General features: G+C 42.0%; 1 protein-coding gene and 1 long non-coding RNA gene across 5 annotated transcripts in view; one reads left to right on the forward strand and one right to left on the reverse strand.

The window, feature by feature from the left end:
* ANKRD11 (ankyrin repeat domain containing 11) overlaps positions 1–18,855 on the forward strand; it is a 185,666-nt gene that overhangs the window by 55,581 nt on the left and 111,230 nt on the right. The window lies entirely within an intron of this gene.
* LOC310851943 overlaps positions 1–18,855 on the reverse strand; it is a 39,692-nt gene that overhangs the window by 17,406 nt on the left and 3,431 nt on the right. Inside the window, exon 2 of the long non-coding RNA XR_014567922.1 lies at positions 37–10,327. This is a non-coding gene — a long non-coding RNA (uncharacterized lncRNA). The remainder of the gene's footprint in view (positions 1–36; positions 10,328–18,855) is intronic.

Raw genomic sequence — 18,855 nt, forward strand, 5'->3', positions numbered from 1 at the left:
TGTGAAACTACTTTATTTAAAGAAGGTGGGGGGCACATATTTCATTAAAAACCCAGTTTTTTTTGTTGAATGTATGTTTGGGATATACCAGGGAACACCTCAGGTCTGGTATTCATTTTGGGGACCTGGAAAGTTAAAAATAAGCACAATGTTTGTTATAATTTTTAATTTGTTTCTTCAGTGCCATGTTTCCCCTGAAGTTCAGGTGACTGCAGCTTAATGCTACATGATTGGCTTGATTTTTGTCCTACCTGATGCTTCTTCTTCAATAGAATGTTTATGGCAAAATTTTGTGGTGAACAAAGCCCCCTCCAACTCCTTACTGACATTTACTTGTTGGTGTTTGTGTTGCATTTTTTAAAAGTCTTCATTGAAGAATGAGTGGGCAAATTGCAGCATGAACTACCATGGCAACTTTTAAAGGGTTTCTACCATAGCTGCAAGCCAATAGCTTTTAGTGCTCCAGTGATTTCTGATGTGTAATAGTTTCCAGACCATTTAATTATTTTCTCTTCAATTACTGTTTGCATCCTCTTAGAAACACCTTTAAAAATCCTCTCCATAATGTTTCTGTGGTTGGACTTGCATTCAGGTTCTGACTTTTCCCAATTATGATTATTGCCCAAGTCTAAGTAGAGAAGAAATACTTCCATGCATCTGGTTACAACATCACTCTTCTTTAGGTTAGTCAGAGCAGAAATGAAAGCTCTGCAGGACACCAAAATTAGCTAGACAGGGTATTTCCTATGTTTGTCATTTATATGCTATATGCAGCTGTCCAAGAGTGCAGTCTTTATGCACAAATTCTAGTACAAGCCTCCTTTTCTTCTTCCAAAGAAGCTGATTTGCATCAAAAACTAGCAAAGCAGCTTGATTGAGAATGAAAGAAAAGAGAAACGTAATTCAACATGTAATCTTAGTTTATCCTAGGATATTGCATTTTGAGTCATTAGGAAAGTGTCTTGCATAATATTTACCAAAAGAACAGCTCTGCTGGTCTATAGCAGGAAAAAGGTGAATAGTTATATGGGTCTCAAGTGAGCAGTTCCTTGGCAGAAGCCACCTCATGGCTTTTGGGACAGTCCCGCTGCTACTAGAAGAGGCTTTTCCCAAATAGCAATGGGGAGCCAGGCTTTGAAGTAAACCCCAGTGTCAGCTTTGTCCTTTCTTTTAGTTTGACAGTACTGTTGATGACCATTACAACATTGGCTCTGCTGCTAACATCACATTCATCAGTTCATCCTTGAATGTCATGTATGTCATCCATCAGTAATAGTCCTCCCAAGTTGTTAATTTGGCTTATCCTCCAGCTTCCTCTGTGTGCATTATGTTCACACTTCAGCCTTAGTCCACTTCTGCAGTGAATGGTGCATTTAATCAGTCTCTGAGGTGCCACAGCACTTTATTTATTTTTCTTTAATTTAGAATACTTTTAACCTGCTTTTCAACAGTATAATCAATCAAAATATACAACCATGAGAAATAATTTCAAACAGCCATGGCAAGCAGTAAATTACATCTTTAACTGGTCTGTTCATCAGTTGAAAGATAATCAGAGAGTTGGAAGGAAACTTGAAAGTTATCTAGTCCAACCCCCCTGAATAGAAAAGTTTTCGAGGCCAGCGTAAACTAATCAGACTTCAGGATCTGATTAATTTCTTACGGGAGGTGGTGGCACAATCATGATGCAGCAGAAAATGCAATATTGGCCATTCCTACTATTACAAAAGTAGGAACTTGCAGCAATTTGTTGCTACTAGATTTCAGTGCACAGGAGAGTGTATTAGGGAATCGTGTTACAAGTGTCCTGGACCCAGTACAGTTCATAGAAACTGAAAGCTACCCCTTCTCCAGAATAGAACTGCCCATTTATTAAGACCTACTAGGGAGAATGAATTTGCTGTACCATCTTTAGTTGAGGCCTACTGTGTAGCAGTGGGGAACTGAGTGTCTCTTATTTTAGAGCACTCTCTCCTCTGTGATAAGGCTGACACCTACTCTTAAGTTTTAGATACCTGCTGAAGACCTGGTTACTGGCTCAGGCTTTTAATGGAAACACTTCTCAGCCTTTTGGCTAAGATCAAGTGTAGAAATTGCTATGCAATAAAAGAGCAGGGAAGAGATTTATTTATTTACACAGTGTAGGTTTGGGTGTGGGGAGCAAGACCTCCCAAACTCCTAGAGTCAATGAAGGGTTACAATCTGAGCAAACACATAAATTTCTGAATTTAGCAAGGACTGGGAATACATCAGCTAGTTTCCTCATGAGGCCACCCTGGTGATGGCTCACTGAGGATGGGTCATTGAAGAAACAATGGTGCTGATGGCTAGCCATAAGCCCCTCAGTAGAAGCCATCGATTAGGCAGGAGGCTCTGGCAGGAGGCACTGAGGAAGAAATTGCTGGGATTACAGTGGGCAATGGTGCTACCGAATGGGGGAGTTGCATTTTGTAAGGGTTTTCAGGAATAAGTAAGGGACCAGAAGGACATGCGGGGCTGGCCGAAAGGGGCTACCGGGGGAGCATGGATGGCTTCTGTTCTGAACCCAAGCTTGCTCAAGACACTCTTGGCGTGTAATGTTCTGCAGCCCTTCCTCAAAACTCAGATGTAAATATGTACCGTATTGGCTTGAATATAAGCAGCATCTGCAAATAAGTCACACCTTTAAAATTCAAGGGGGGAGGGGAGAAACAAAGGCAATACCCAAATATAAATTGCTCCCTTAAAATTCTACAGGCACAATGATCCGTTTTACCGTATGTCTGTTTCAGCAGTGATATCGTAAAAGCCAATTTTTGTAAGGTCGTGAATTTAAACCGCACTTTAACTTTCTACAGTTGGAATTTTAGAAAAAGTGTGTCTTATATTTGGGCCAATACGGTATAAATAAACCATATTTCTTAAAGAAACAGCAGACTCTGCTGTGCCAAGACCCCTGGAATCTTCCCATCCAAGCTTGTATTTTCTGCTGTCTTCTCCTTTCCTGTTTCCCCTTTCATTAAGGTATTAGGTAGAGCAGATCTTATGCTGTTCCACAGTTACTGGTCAAAAATACTTTGTCTCCCTAATGCAGGCACGTCCAAAGTCCATTTCGGGGGCCTAATCCAGCCCCTGTGGCAATTTATTTCCTAGGGTAAAATCCTAAAAAGCTCATCAACTTTGGGGTAAAAATAATAAAAAAAAGCTCAACAACTTCAATCCCAAAAAAAGGCCAATGACTTTGGTTGGCCCTTTGGTCAGCCCTCACGGCCCTTCACTTCATCAAATCTGGCCCTCTTTGAAAAAAGTTTGGACACCACTGCTCTAAGGTCTCTCTCTCTGACCCTCTGGCAAACCTATAACAATACTTTAAAAGCAACTTGAATTTGACATGCCAACAGACTGGCAGACTGTGAAGCTCATGGGAAATTGGTAGTTTTTTTGTTTTTTGTTTTAAATCAGCACTAATAAAAACACTAATTGCTGTATTCTGTACAAATTGAAATTTCTGAATTGTTTTCAAGGGTGTTCCCACGTCAAGTGCATTGCAATAGTATTAGCATGAGGTTACCAGGACATATAGCATAGTGGCTAAATTACTGTCTTCCCAAAAGAGACATAGCTGACATACCATCTATCATACTTGATAGGACAGTACCTAAACCTGAGAATTCTGGATGAGTCTTAGATCTAGCAGCATTCCCAATATACATACTTGTTTTTTTCTTATGGCAGTACATCTAGAACCAGCATTTCTATAATATTTTATTGTCATTGTGTCCCATGACCTTTTCCACATTTTCTGAACATAGCATCAGTTTATTTATCCTCCTTCAGTCTATTATCACCTGCAAATGGTTATTCCTTTCCACATAAGGAAACGAAAAAGAATTGGGAGGTACAGCCCACTCCAAAACTCCAGACTTCCCTAGTAGTTTCACATGGAGATTTAAAAGCATAGTGACCAGAACAGAGCCCTGTGGAAGAGGGGAAGAGCAGCAGTCCACAACAACAACACCTTCTTCAAAAACCTACTGTGAGCAGAACAATCTGTGTAAATCAGTAAGCTTTGGGCTATATCATCTCCTGCACCAACACATTTGGAATACAGATACCCTAAAATCCTGTCCAGTCCAGTACTTCATTTGGGTGCAAGTAATGCTCAGACATGTAGCCCCCATACCATTAAAAAAAAAATACATACAAATGAATGATGAACAAAATAGTCTTTGAGCAGTCACAAATGATACGGTCACTGCCATACCATCAATAGACTGTCCTCTATGAGACTTCTAGCATAATTTCTAGCCCAATACAGGCAACTGCCCATTTGTGTGTGCTCTGTTTGCATGCGACTGAGATTTGTGCAGTGCTGGGAACCCAGAAATGGATCCTGGAAATGAGGAGCACCCTGGAGAGTCCTTCTGGCTCATGAGGAGACCTTCCTTAGAGCCCAAAGAGGACATCCTCTTCAGAGAGTCTCCATGCGAGGCTGAGGGACTTTCTCAGCTGACACCCAGGGAAGCAGTGACTGCTTGGTGTGCTATCCCACACATCAGCTGTTCGGTGGGGAAGCTGACTCACCAGAATACTTTACACAATTTTGTTTATGCACACAGGGGGTTGGAATGTAACCCTTGTGTAAATGCAGAATCACCTGTACATGTTTTAGAGCAAGTCATTCTCATGTATGCTGTCCCACACCAATAACTGTCATTGTACACATCATGAATAAAGAACTGGGATGTGCGGCAACCAATAAGATTTGAGTTACCCAAAAATGTCACTGCTGCATCACCAGAAGACTGTCTCCTACAAAACTCCTTAGAATTGTGTTAGGCTTAACAGTAATTCTTTTGGAATGTATTTCTGCAACTGCAGGGCCATCACCAAGAAAGCCCTTTCTCTTGTACCTGCCAATGTGATTGATCTTACTTGTGAGCATGCAAGTAGAACTTGCAGTCTTGAGCTTAACAAATGGGTCAGAGTGAAGATGGTTCTTCATGTAGGCTGGCCACAGATTGTTTAAGGTTTTAAAGATTAATGCTATTAACTTTAACTGGGCCAGGAAGTGAATTGACGTTCTGCACAATTGGTGCAAAAATGGTGTTGTGCTTGGACTTCAAATATTTAGGCAGTTGCATACTGAACCATACTGAAATTTCCAAATCTTGTAAATTTTCCAGAATAAATCACAGTCCATTAAGACTCTTGAAATGGTCTTTTGTTGCAAACTGAGACTGGTTGGGCATCTTGAGTGTAGTCAGCACTTATTGCTGCCACTTACGACCAAAAGGAAGACTTTAACAGGAATGGTTAGAGGTCCAGCGCAAATCATATTAAAATTATTAGAAGGCAATTTTGAAAGGCCAATTAATCAGAAAAATCTAATTTTACTGCACTGGCAAAGTAATAGAATAGGATTACAGGCTAACCTTCCAGAAAGAGATAAAAATTCATAAAGATTTTGTGTTATGAAGTATTCATGTTAATATAGCAAGAAATAGAATGCTGCAAAGATAATCAAAAAGAAAAAAAATGAGAACAGGAGCATGTACTCTCAAAATGTAAAACCTGTATAGGTAGTAAAGAAATAGACATCATATTAGTAAAATGTTGGGATGGGAGGATTGAGATTTTTTAGCTTCAGTTGGTGTTTAGTTCATGCCATTTTAATTTTCAGAGGAGCAGCATCTTTCAGGAAGGAAACTGGGAGTAAGAACAAATGTTTTTAATTGCCTTTATTACTCACTCCTAGAAAGAACTGTTCAGTTGTTTGGAGTGTATGCTTATCAAAAGTGAAGTGGAAAGAAACCAGTATTCTATAAATTTGCATTGCATCTAGCCAACATTAATATTTTTTGTTGTTGCAAAGAAAAATGGGATCATCTGCATAGAAGTGCAGCTTATGGGGGAAATGTGTAAGGACTATTTATTTCAAAAGATTATAACCTTGCTTTCTCTGCTCCACGCAGGATACACAAGTATATTCGGCTAGTGAGTTCCTCTTCCTCCTTGCACTTTATTAATTCCAGCAGATTTTTAGTTCATACAAAGGGCAGCTGTAAAGAACAGCACGCTCACAGTTCCCTATCACGTGCTTCAAACAGCCAAACTGTTATCTACAGAAAGGGGGTGACGGCAAAGTGACAGTTCAGTTCACCAGTCTTATTTTAAACTGTACAAGGTTTTTTTTCTTTCTATATTTTAGTTTGCTCGTCCACTCTTCAAGCCACTAGCCACCTGTCTCCTTTTCAGCAGAGAGACAAGGCGCTCCTTTTTACTCAGCGATACCTGCTCTGAATGCAGCTCATGTAGCAAAGCAATGTCAATGTGAGAGAGGCAGCACGCACCATTCTGCAGCCAGAGGAAGATGAATTAAAAGGAAGCCAGGGCAATATGAAAGGGCACAGATGTGAGCATCTTCCTTGCAGGGGACCGCACAGTTCACTTGCTAGCTTGTAAATGCCAGAGGAAGGGGTTCTTTCCCTCCCTTCTCTCCCCCCCCCCACGTATTGATATGGAACATGTAGAAGCATGTAGTGCTCAGTGTGCAATACACAAAGAGCTATTAGTAGCAGCCTGTCAGTGTTTGAGGTTCCTAGCTTGACGTGCATCAGTCTGCTGACTGAATAAGCTTCACACATGAATTGATGAAGTATAGAGGAGAAATGATGACACCAGCAAGCTCCAAGGCACTAGAATTCAATGAGTGACTTTACTCTCAGTAGTGCTCGGTTCACTCATCAGGGGATGCCATCTCCCATTGAAGAGAGATACCAATGTATAAGTTTGAGGTGCAGGAGTAGACTATAATCCCATCTTTTCAGGTCCTTGGGATGTATTTTCACTGTATGAATGCAGCACAGTGCCAAGAATTTAAATTTGTGTTCCACCTGGATTGCTGGTATTGGCATAAATGGGGAGCGGGTGGCGCTGTGTCTAAGCCACTGAGCCTCTTGGGCTTGCCGATTGGAAGGTCAGTGTTTCAAATTCATGTGACAGAGTGAGCTCCTGTTGCTCTGCTCTGCCAATCTTGCAGTTCGAAAGCACACCAGTACAAGTAGATAAATAGGTATCACTGCAGCGGGAAGTATAAACAGTGTTTCCGTGCTCTCTGGCTTCCGTCATGGTGTCCCATTGTTCCAGAAACATTTTAGTTGTGCTGGTCACATGACCTGGAAAGCTGTCTGTGGACAAATGTCAGCTCCCTTGGCCTGAAGCAAGATGAGCGCCGCACCCCATAGTCGCCTTTGATTGTACTTAACTGTCCAGGGGTCCTTTACTTTTTACCTTTTTTTATTGGCATAAATATCAGTCTGCCATTGCTGCCTAGGGCAAAACAGTTGTCATTTTCTGTCAGTAGAAGAAATGTACATAGTAAGGAGAGAATGAGCAAGAGAGTTTAAATCACAGATGAAGAATCTGGTGTACCTGATGGTAGACTACAGTTCCCATCATCTCTGACCATTAATTATGCTGGCTAGGGCTAATGGGAATTGGAGTCAACAGCATCTGGAGGGCTCCAGGTTGCTTATCACTGATCTAAATAGAGTGCAAATATTAAAGTAAATGTACACTAATAAATAATGCAACATTTAACATCAAAAGAGTTTCACATACATCTAGCCTAGTTGTTTTACATGCTGTGCTGTTCCAAACCTATAAAGTTACCAGCTGTTTATTGAAAGCTTCAAGTAGGAGTAGTGAAAATCCCTGCATTGCTGCATGGAAATGTCATTTGGAATATATTCTAGGGAATGGAGACTCCAGATTGCTGCAGTCACAGTTTAATGTACTGTTCACTTCAGAAATGACATGTGTAAGAAGTATTCTTGCCTTGCAAATAAGCTTACTGTTAGTTTGGATTGTTTATATGGCTGTGAAAAGCATTTTTTGTTTTTTTTTTAAAGCAATGACCAACTGTACAAATGTCAGTTAAAAGGCTTAGATGATAGACTACAGTTGCAAACAAACATAATAAGAGCAGATGAAGTTGTGACACAATGTAAAAACCAAAATGCACTAAATCCCTTTTGCAAAAAGCATTTCCTCTGCCAGTCTGGAGTACAAAGGAATGCAAATGTAACATAATGAACACAGTTGAATGCACAACATCAGTGATGCATGTCAAAGTGCAAATACAGCTCATAGTTTGAAATGGTGGAACAAAAGTTGTGGTTGAACAGCCTGCAAATTGAAAGAGGGCCTATGCACTATTGATGGGAAGGGAACTTTGGAGGGCTGGAGATTGTGGGTCAGGGAGCCAAACAGATACATGGGTTATACAGAGTTGATAAGTCTCATTCCAGACTCTTAACAAGAATGCTGCGAAAACTTTTGTCAGTTTTTGCTTCTCAGTCTTGAAACAGAAGCTATGTAGGAAAGTTGAGGTTGTTATATTCCATATACTGTATAGCTTTGAACTAAACAGTCAGTCTCAATGAAGGCGTCCAAGTCCTCCTCTTCTTCTATGGCAATCACTCATAGCCGAGTAAGATTGTCTTCCATGAACACGGTCTTAGTGGTGTGTACAAAGCTGAAAGTGAATGAACTGCTGCTAAAACCTTATGTTCATTTTTCACATGGCCTAGTCCTCATCTGAAGACAGCAAAAACAAAGCCATGCTTCCCCTGCTCACCTCCCTAATACTCTTAAGAGCAAGGGTCAGCAAGGTTTACTTCGCCTGGGCCAGTTCACTCCAGCGAAGATCCCTCTGTGGGCCAGAACGCGTGCGTGCGTGCGTGACCACGATTTCCAGTATCTGTGTCTGCGCAGATGTGATTTTCGGCATCTGAGAATGCGCAGATGCAGATGTGATTTCCAGCACTGCGGAAGCGAATCCCTGTGCCGTGCTGTGGTGGTTTAGCGCAGCGCGCAGGGACTCGCCGAGTAGGCGGCTCGGTTCGGGAGTGACTTGGGGGCCAGTTAAACAACCCCCATGGACCGCTTGTGGTCCATGGGCCTTAGGTTGCCTACCCCTGCTTAAGAGGGTCTCTTCTCCAGTCTTCAGAGAATGGCTGGAAGTAGAGAGGCAGAAAAAGGTCCTCCTTTCACTTTGCAGACAAACCCTGGATTCTTCCTACACCTTCTTTCCTTCATATAAATATATCTTTTTGGCACCACAGTTAACACGTATTAAAGACCTTTACAGCTGATGGCAGACCCACCTTGAGTGTCCAGTTTGCAAACATAAGACTTACCGTATTTTTCCATGTATAAGATGTCCTCATGTATAAGACGACCCCTAGATCTATTGGAAGTCTGGCGGGGAGGAATTTCTCCTCACACACTCTTAGCACTTGCAGTGGCAGTTTTAATTTGAAATCTTAGGCGCAATACTGCACCAAGAGCTCAGAAACTGCTTGCGCCTATTAAATTCCCTGTTGGAAAATGCACCTAGAACAATGGGAGTTTTTAATGCTTCTTCAAAGTCCATGGCACCTTTAGTAAAGGCTGTTCTCCAATTGAAGCACTCACGGGCCAGTGATTGTTCAAAAGTCACCTAGTAAACTAAATGGCTGAACTGGATTTTTTTTTTTTTACCCAGATCTCTCAAATGCAAGTTCAAAACGAAATCCATAGCATCACACTGTCCTTCTTAATAGCCCCAAGGCTAGTATATATTACTTCTATGGAGGTAATGTCTAAATCTGGCAGCAACAGAGATAGATGAATGGTGTGGGAAGTCCCCACACTCTCACTGTTTTTTCCTATCTGATCTACCTGTGCAATTTGATAAGATTTAGATCTGCTGCAGCATGGAATCCAGCCATGGTGAAGTAGTATTAGAATTGGGCATGAGAGAATATTCAGAGTGGTTGTAATTTACATGAATTTTTTATTGATTTAAAGTATTTCCAGGCCACCTTTAAGAGTAAATCCACTCAAGGTGGCTTAATAATATATATACAAGAACAGCATCAGTTAATGAATCATAATTATAATAGGATCATAGAATAACACACATCCACCCACAGATATTAAAATGCAGTACAAAATACAGTGGTACCTCAGGTTACAGACGCTTCAGGTTACAGATTCCGCTAACCCAGAAATAGTACCTCGGGTTAAGAACTTTGCTTCAGGATGAGAACAGAAATTGTGCGGCGGCGGCGGGAGGCCCCATTAGCTAAAGTGGTGCTTCAGGTTAAGAACAGTTTCAGGTTAGGAATGGACCTCCGGAATGAATTAAGTTCTTAACCAGAGGTACCACTGTATAGCTAAAATTGTTAACATCAGTTAAGCTGCAACCCAAGTGAAAGGAAAACAAACTGACCTGATGGCCTTTCCTAAAAGCATCTAATGATGACTCCTGGATGGTAGTGCATTCCAAAGGTGTGTGCCCCTGGAAGAAAAAGGCAGAGTCTCTGTGATATATTCCCTACTGTTACAATCCCAGTTTTCTTCACTTTTTTGAAATTGGTGTGGAAAACAAGACCTATAGGCAAACTGAAAAATTCTCAGTGGCTTAAGATCTGGTTCACTTGTTCTTTTGAGGTCCATGTCTGCTAACAGGGAGAATTATTTGAAGATGGTCCACCACTGGTTTTCAACCCCAGTCTGACTAGCTCATACTGTAAGATCTGGTGCCCCGTTATGCTGGTGGGTTTGTAAATTCCGAGGAACATATTAGACATATGTGGTACAGATGTGATTGCGTACACAAGTTCTGGAAGCAGTTGTAATGGAGATTGGTACTATTCATAGAATCATAAAATCTTAGAACTGGAAGGTACACAAGGGTTATCTAGTCCAACTCCCTGCAATGCAGGAATCTTGGCTGAAGCATCCATGACAGATGACCATCCAACCTCTGCTTAAAAACCTCCAAGGAAGGAGAGTCCACCACCTCTTGTGGGAGTCTGTTCCACTGCCAAGCAGCTTATACTATCAGAAGTTTTTTTGAATGTTTGGTTGGAATCTCCTTTCTTGTAACTCGAAGTCATTGGTTTGAGTCCTGCCCTCCAGGACAGGAGAAAACAAGTATGTTCCCTTTTCCATGTGACAGCCCTTAAGATGTTTGAAGATGGCTATCATATCTTCTCTCTGTCTCCTCTTTTCCAGGCTAAGCATACCCCACTCCTTCAAGTGCTCCCCATAAGGCTTAGTTTCCAGACCCTTAATTGTCTTAGTTGCCTTTCTCTGCACACGTTCCAGCTTGTCAACATCTATGATTTCAGTCAGTCAACCAGCTACAAATCCACCTAAGAGTTACCTCGTTCAACCCACATTTTACCAGCTTGCTGGTACTGTTGGCAAACATGTTATCTTGGGAACTAAGCTATGTCTCTTACCTTCTCAGCAGTAATTCTTTATCTGTTGCTTTCCACTTGTCTAGGGTGGAAAGACACATCTTGTTATTCTGTGGGTGGCTGCCATAGTAAAGGTGTCCTATGCATTAATTGCCTAACCCCCATAATACTTGGGTGGCCACATTCTTAGCCATCTGAATTTATTGTCATCTTTAAAGGCAGCTCCACATAGAGCACATTACAGTAGTCCATCTTGATTGCCATAAGTGCATGGGTAACCAAAACAAGGCCAGACCTTTCCTTATAGAGATACAGCTAGTGTACAAGCCTATCCTGGTGAAATGCGGTATAAGCCACCACTGCTACCTGCTCTTCCCAAGTTAGCACCAAGTCCAAGAGAACTCTTAAACCACACACAAAGTCCTTCATAGGAGGTGCAGCCACACATAAGGCAAGTTGTAGACCACTATCTGAAGTACTCTGTGTCATTGCCCTATTCACCTTAGAATCCCCTCTAGGCACTGGTTCAGTAATTGCACAGTTTCCTTGGGATTAGGAGATAAGAAATCTGAGATATTGATGAGACTTTAGCCCAAACCTCAATCTGACTTCCCCCAACAGTTTTATGTAATTGTTAAAAAGTGGGGGGGGGGCAGGATGGAACTTAGTGGCATTCCATGCACATACTTTCTTGACCTGCTTTCTCTCCCCACTTCTCTCCTGGTTGCTTCATTTTGCTTCTTCTAGTTTCTTAGATCACCCAGACTCTCCCCATCCCCAGTCACCCCACTTTCTGTTCAGCTGCTTAGATGGCAGCCTCAGCCTCGTAAAGCACATAGAGTTGAAAGAAGAAGTGGTACAGTGTGTCACTCTTTCAGCTTCCTTCTGTGTACTTTCCAGTGCAGTGAGGGGAAGTAAGCATGCTTGCCATCTCATGACAAATATGGCAGTGAGTGAAGGGGCTCCAAGGTTCATAGGCACCAGGGAAGGTCCTTAAGGGTACCATTGTACCCATGGGCCAGTGTTAGAAACTCATGTATATAAGCTAGGCATCAAAATGGCTCCTTAAATCAAGGTTATAGTCGCTAAAATGGAATGTCTAGCTGACATTTTGGGGTTAGACAGCTCTAAAGTCTTATGTTTTAAAAATGCTGGACTGACTGTGATTGATTTCCAATTAAACATCTGGCTAGTTCAGTTGATAACCTTGAGCTAGCTTAAGAACTTTGAGAACTTAAAGAAGAAAAGTCACTTAGTCCAGGGACAGTCCACATATATATATATTCCTGCCTCTTTTGCTTGATGGTGACTGCTGCTGCTCAGGCTGTACATAAAAGGCATTTTGGTTCCAGAAATTCATCGCGTGTGCAGATAAAATGCAACTGATAGAATTCTACAGGATGTGGTATTAGTGTGTGAAAACAGTCCAGATCCAGTGACCCCCAGGCACATACCTCCAGATGGTGGCGACATCAGGTGCCATCCTAGCACCCAGGCATCCTCACTTGGTTGCGTCTTGTGGCTGGCTAATTTCGAACACTGCCATGGTCATCATGGTGGTAGTCCTGAGTCTAGTAGAACCAATAGAGTTGCACTCCTTCATTCTATTCCCTCTCATAAGCCATCTACCAGGGTGACATAAAGTCTTTCTATCATGAAACCAGGTCTGAAAGTAAACTGAAATGGATCTAAATCAAAATCATCCAACACTAACAGGATGGCAGATGTCTGCAGCTTGAGACAGAAGTCATCTATACCTATCTGATTCATTTGCTCCTTCTGTCCTGCTCACAGAGAGCTTCTCTATCACATGGTGTGTTAAAGCTTAAAACATTGTTTGCCAAGCACTTTTGAGATCCCCTCACAAAGGCACTAGAGAGAAGCTATGGGATTATGTAGATTTTATATTTATATCTCTTGAGGAATGAATGAATGAATGAATGAATGATGTTAATTAGGTCTTCAACAGAGAGAAGTCTTCTTGCCAGGCACTAGGCACTCTTGGGCACTGTTGCACCTTGGCTCAGTGATATACCCAGGAGCACCCCAGACCTCTGAATTTGAGTGACCCAGGGATGCTAAAACTAGGTCAAAGTTTGTTAGGTTTACAGAAACCTACTGTTTCAGTGAGATATAGGTATCCTGCTAGAGGACAAAACAGATTCTTCGCATCTGCAAACTGAATTTCAAAATAGCATTTACCTTAACTGTTACTCAAAGAAAATCCCACCATCCTCATTTCAGTCATTGGGGAGCTGATATCTGTTCTTAACTACCTAAATTAGTTAGATTACATTTCAAATGATATATAAAGCTTACAGACAAGAAGGGAGAGGAGCAGTTGCTCGTTCGTGGATGACATATTTGGAAGAGATGTCTAATCAACAGAATTGAATCAAAATGGAATCTATACAGTGGAATCTATACAAAGCACAAGGACACAGAACAACCAGGTCCAAGAGGCAAAAGGTTAACAGGCTCTAGTAGTGGAATGGAAAGACAGAGATGACTGTAGTTCGGCCAAAAGGAGTACCAAAAAGCACAGCATATTTCATATCCCCTCCTTCTCCCCAGTGTTAGAAGCTGGGATATGAATGCTAGGAGCCATGTGGCTCCTGAGACCTAGGTTGTGGGCACCAAAACAAAATGTCCAGGTGCCCTCCCTTTTTTTTGCTGCCCCCCTCCACCAGACCAGGCAGCCCTACAAGCCAAAATGAAAATGAAAATGCCTCTGGGTGAATTGGGGTCTGCAAAGTAGCGCTGCAGCAAAAGACACATCTTTTGCTACATCTCTACCCCACCGAAAACCTGATTCACCCAGTAGCAGGGCAGTAAAAAAGGTGTTATTTATTTTTTTTATATAAAAAAAATTCAGCCGGGTGAATCAGGGGCTGCTGGGTAGACACTAAACACCTGATTCACTGGGTACCACATCAGCAGCAAAAAACCAAAGATGCATCTTTTGCTGCTGCGCTACAAGCTTAATCAGCTGTTTGGCGGGTAGAACGGTAGTAAAAGATGCACCTGGATCTCTCCATCAAGTCACAAATGGCTGGTTGCCAGTCGCAAGATGTGACTGGCACCCACTAATTTTGAACCCTGCTTTTCCCTCCATCCAGTCATCTGCAGCTGCCTATTTGCAGCATACCTGACTTACAGATAAACCAATGGCCTCCTATAAGTAGCCTTGTGGTCACAAATCAGACCAGTCATTGATATTATAGAGAATAGGCTGATGATTCAGATTTCTTTCCAAAGATAAACTTTTAGCGACTTCCAGCCACTTAGAATCCTATAAGTTAAGATTTTGCCCTAGTATTGGGTACACCCATCAAACAGTGGTGTTTAATTGGTTTCAGTATTCTAGATAAATAAGTTAAGATTTTGTCCTAGTACTGGGTTTTTGTTTTGTTTTTTAAAAAAAGAGATATCTGGGTTGAGCAGTTACTCTTTCTCAGTGCACAAAACTAACATATTTGCATGATCATGAAGTCTTAATTTATTGGAAGGGCTGTAACTCAGTGGTAGAGTATCTGCTTTGTATGCTGAAGTTCCCTTGTTCAACCTCCAGGTAGGTCTGGGAATGAGCCCAGTCTGGAATCCCAGAGAGCCTCTGCTGATCATTGTAGTACTGAGCTAGATGGTCTTACTCAATATAATGCAGTTTCCTATGTTCCTTTGAGGGACGTGGGTGGTGCTGTGGTGTAAACCACTGAGACTCTTGGGCTTGCCAATCAGAAGGTCGGCGGTTCAAATCCCCGCGATGGGGTGAGCTCCCATTGCCTGGTCCCAGCTTCTGCCAACCTAGCAGTTCGAAAGCATGCCAAAAAAGTGCAAGTAGATAAATAGGTAGCGTTCCAGTGGGAAGGTAAACCGCGTTTCTGTGCGCTGCTCTGGTTTCGGCGTTCCGTTACGCCAGAAGCGGCTTAGTCGTGTTGGCCACATGACCTGGAAAAACTGTCTGCAGACAAATGCTGGCTCCCTCAGCCTGTAAAGTGAGATGAGCGCTGCAACCCCAGAGTCGTCTGCGACTGGACTTAACTGTCAGGGGTCCTTTACCTTTACCTTTATGTTCCTGTGACATGCACATTAACTTGACTGTTTTCTGTTGTCCAAGTGCCAAGAAACGTTGAGGGCTGTATGTAGCTTGTGATTTTGCACTACCAAAAAACACTTCCACTGGAGCAATGTGGAGCACCCAGTTTTTGCTGATCTTGCTTCATACTGAACCATTTTATGGGTGGGGTGCAGTTTACACTAAGCTGTGTGGGATAAGCAAAAATTGGATACCTGGTCTTTCATGAACAGAAGTAGGTTCTGCTAGGTGTAAAGTCATAATTGTGTGTGCATGTGCCTACTGAAGACCATCCTTTTTCAACAAGTATTTTACATGCAGATTTTTTATGACAGTCTGCATCTGTGTTGGATTTGACACCCTCACAAATAATAGTGTTTATTAGATTGTTTTGAGATGTTTTATGGGAAGTGATTCATCAAATAAATAAATAAATGGAATTTGTAATGTTAACTTTTTACTTAACATGTAACCTACATCTTTTTCCACTGGCATCTCCAGGGAAGATTGGGAGAGATTACTTGTTTGAAATCTGGTGAGCCGCTGCCAGTTATTGTAGACAGTACTGAGCTACATTGACCGGTGGATCTGATTCCGTATAAGGAAACTTCCTATGTTTCTCCATTAGGGCAAAGCTTTTCTGCTGTTCAGAAGCAATAATTTTTCTGGCATGGATAGAAGTTTCAAACTTGGGCTTTGTAAATTCAGACTTTAGACATCTGAGGAGCATTCTGAAAGAGCAAAAAAATTCTTCAGTATTTGAGCATATGCATGTGTCAAATGTTTGCTTTGCTTCTTTTAGGAGGAGGTATGTGTGTTCTCTTCATGGAGAAAAAGAAAGAAAGCTTGGCAATGACTTTGTATAAAGATAGACAGTTAGAACCATTTGTTAGAACCATTTTTTTGCTTGGTGTTGAGCATGGAGGCATTTTCTTACAGGTGACCTTCCAGGTATGTTCCAAGCCGTGGCTTAAAATGTCTTTGAAATTGCAGCTTATTGTTGGGGAAAGCACCCCCAATTTTATTTCTTTTAACTTTTAGAGAAGAGCTTGTGAATTGTTTGTAGTCTTAGTTTCTGATTCTGCTGCACATATTCTGTGATCTTGTTAATAATATTTTAAGCAAATTTCCTGGCTTTCATCTACTGAGGCAATGTATTCCCCCACCCATCTAGCACCACAGAGTTCTCAAGATGAGCCACAGAAGATGGACTTCAGGGTAGAGGGGTTGGGGGTATCAGTTGACCACATAACACCATGTTTGTCTTTCTTCTTTAGTGACCTAACCAGGCATGAGAAGATGGAGGGGCATGAATTTGGTAGAGGACAACTGAATTTGCCTTATCCAAATTTACAAGCACTTAATTTTTAATTCCTACAAGACTTTGTCACATTATAAGAAGTGAAAGCTATATTTTATTTGCTCTACTCTTTAAGCCCCCAACCAACTAGTCCTATTCCAGTGAGGTTTGTTATTTTCCAAAACACAATAAGGGCCAAAAGCATGGGCTCTTGTATTTCCAGCAAAACTGATTGACCACAAACAGTGGGTCCAGTTTATTTGGGATGTGTTTAGGAATTTTGTGATGGGCTTCTCTCCACATGATCATTATTTCTTCAGGATTGTGTGTATCATGTGTCACTCCAATCCATTGTTATTTCTTTTGCAGTATGTAGTGGAAGATCAGGGATCGGCAAGGTTTACCTCGCCTGGTCTGGTTCACTCCAGTGGAGATCCCTCCGTGTCTGCGTCTGCACAGACTCGTTTTCTGGTGTCTGCATCTGCGCAGACACGATTTTGGGCATCTGCATCTGCGTAGACACAATTTCCAGCGCCGTGGAAGTGAGTCCCTGCGCCACGCTATGCTGGTATAGCACTGCATGCAGGGACTCGCTGAGCGAGCAGCTCGGTTCTGGGGTGGCTCTTGGGTTGGTTAAACGACCCCTGTGGGCTGCTTGTGGCCCATGGGCCTTAGGTTGCCTACTCCTGTGGAAGAATCTGTATTCATTGGATCTTGCTGTTCTTGTTGCATCTTGTGAGGTCTTCATAATCAGTGATACACAAGTGCTGTTATTGTCACTGGGTTTCCTCAAAGGTTCCTAACCATGGCTAGAGCAGAGTCTGAGAATCAGATTTGTATCTTGCAGGGTCTGGGTCAGAGAGTGGGGGTGTCTGTACAATATTTACTTCATTGAAGAAACTTGCCCTGAGAGAGAGAATGAGAATGAATTGAGAAGGCTGAGTGTTGGGGGTGAAATCCTTACCATATCAACTTTGTCAATCTGTGTACAAGTAGCTGAGAAATAGAAAGCTTGTTCCTGCCATATTTTTCTTGAGCCTTGTCTTGCTGTACTATAAGAGGTCTTGAACTGCAGCAGATGATCTGACCAAAGCACGTAGGCTGAAGTAAGCATAGCTTTAAAGCTGCCATTCAGAATTGTATTAAGTGTAATGTTGTGCTCTCAGCTTCAACCTCACTGTTTAATTAAGTATTTGCAGTTTAAGGGCAAAACCTTCCTTAGTGAGGACCACCACAATGCCAGAGCAGATTTTGAAGGCTACTCTACACATGACATTTGCTTACACAGGTGGTGAGGAAAATGTGTACATAGTAGTGTTTGGAGATGTTGGCATCTATATGTGTGTGTTTGAGTTTTGAGTAGCACTACCTACCCAAAGTGTACATGGGGGGAGGGAGAAAGCCATGTGCCAAGTTCAGATCTGGTGGTGTACTAGTGCAGATAAAAATCAAGGGGGAAATGGGCCTTCCTTGAATGAGAGTTTGCTGCTCTAAATTTCCACACAAAGTCAGATCGTGACTAGACTTTCTGGCATTGCCTTGAAGGTTGTTCCTTTGCTTTGCCTTACTAAAAGTACTGTTGAATCAGTTTCTGTTACATGGCTCCATTTTCACAAAAATAATGTTTTAAATACAGTGGTACCTCAGGGTAAGTACTTAATTCGTTCCAGAGGTCCGTTCTTAACCTGAAACTGCTCTTAACCCGAAGCACCACTTTAAGCTAATGGGGCCTCCTGCTGCTGCCGCGCCGCTGGAGCACAATTTCTGTTCTCATCCTGTAGCAAAGTTCTTAACCCGAGGTACTATTTCTGGGTCAGCGGAGTCTGTAACCTGACGCATATGTAACCTGACGCATATGTAACCTGAGGTACCACTGTATTGAACTCATATAAGTTTCTTGTTAGTTTGTTTACCAACTGTATTTATTATTTCAATTGTAAAATTGTGATTTATGGGTAAGATTCTTGTGTGTGCAGAGATGACCACAAAACTGTTTCTTATTCTTTTGAAAAATCATTTTAGCAAAACATAGTGCAGCTCCAGTTTGTAGGGTGCAGGGAGGCAACAACAGCATTAGCGGATGTAGAAGTAGCTGGAATGAGAAGCTTTTGTGCCATTAATAACAGTTTTGGCTGGCAGCCAAGGCTCAGAGTGTGGGATTAGCCTGAACAATCAAGACTGCAGGATCAAAACAAGGAGGCAGGAACAGCGAGGTCACACTGCTGCCATCTGCGTTGCCGCAGTGC

The sequence above is a fragment of the Podarcis gaigeae genome (genome assembly GCF_964106915.1).
Source record: "Podarcis gaigeae genome assembly, chromosome: 8".
In the NCBI taxonomy this organism is placed as follows: Eukaryota; Metazoa; Chordata; class Lepidosauria; order Squamata; family Lacertidae; genus Podarcis; species Podarcis gaigeae.